Source organism: Echinops telfairi, unplaced genomic scaffold, assembly GCF_000313985.2.
Source record: "Echinops telfairi isolate 266 unplaced genomic scaffold, ASM31398v2 ScPeMD7_3533;HRSCAF=4204_0, whole genome shotgun sequence".
NCBI lineage: Eukaryota > Metazoa > Chordata > Mammalia > Afrosoricida > Tenrecidae > Echinops > Echinops telfairi.
In genome coordinates, this window is record NW_022107431.1 from 66,352,419 (window position 1) to 66,353,682 (window position 1,264).

Consider the following 1,264-nt stretch of genomic DNA (forward strand, 5'->3'; position numbering starts at 1 on the left):
ACACTCTCATGTCCCACAGAACTTCCAGGTGTCAGTGTGGGACCAAAGGGAGGGGATGGAGCTGAGAACCCAGCTACCATCCACCAGGAAATGGAGACCTTCACCTTGAGACCCTCCCCCTCCCCTTGGGGGCTCATAGTAATCAGTATGCTTCCACACAGGTAAAATTAGAATTAAAAAAGCAGCTAGGTGAGACCTGGACACCCCCTCCCGCCCCACCGCCACCGCTACAAGCGCTTTGCCACTACCTACCTCAATATCCCCTTGGTGATCAAAGACAGGCAAGTGGATGATAAAGGCATTCCAAGTCCACTTCCGACTTACCCTACAGGAGGTGGAGGCAGGTATAATGCCCTTTTAGTCTCCTATGCAGAAGAAAACCCTGATGCAATGAGGCTATCCCCCCCCCCCACACACACACACCTGTTCAGCCCAAATGGCTCTCTTTGCAACCACCTGTAGATCGTCGTGTACATGATAGTACTCACATCTGTGGTATTAACTCTTGCTCTCCTCAGCCTCCATCATTTGTTGCCGGCTTCCCTCTGATTGTATATCCCGCCCCCTTCACCCAAGTTAACATTTGCTGTGGTGGTTACATAATCTGGTGTCAACTTGCAAACGGGGTGGAGTTTAGCCTGTCTATCAGGTCGCAGCTTGATGCCCTCATTTGGAGGTGCTAAGGAGATAAATAGCTCACTTCAGGCCAGGTACAGACAATTCTCTGCTTTGTCTCCCTTCGGACAAGACACACCGAGCTATACTAGAGCCCTGGAGCTGGAGGAGCCACGTGGAGACCCCATGCTAGTGCAGAATTACCTCCTCCACCACTGGATCCACAAGACTTTCCGCCCACAGGCCTGTGATCTTCCTGCATTTGATGTCATTGGGGGTTGCTGAGTCTGAAGAGGAATTTACAGATTGGTATTGGACATATTGGCTAATATCAGATGTATGGACTTGATCTGGACTGGGCTGGGATGTTTCTTTAATATACAACTGCTCTTTGATATAAAGCTCTCCCTTACATAGATATGTCTCCCTGGATTTGTTTCTCTAGTCTACCCGGACTAACACACTTGCCGACCCACTGAGCCTTCCTCTTTTACCCTCTGGGCCTTGTAACCCTGAAATAATGCTTCTTTCAGCACGAGGAAGTTTCTCCTATGGAGTGCCTGGGGTTTCAAATCACTGACCGCAGGTCCTGGGACCACCGCACCACCAGGCTTCTCCAGGCAACAACGTGGGCAGAGAAACAAGGATG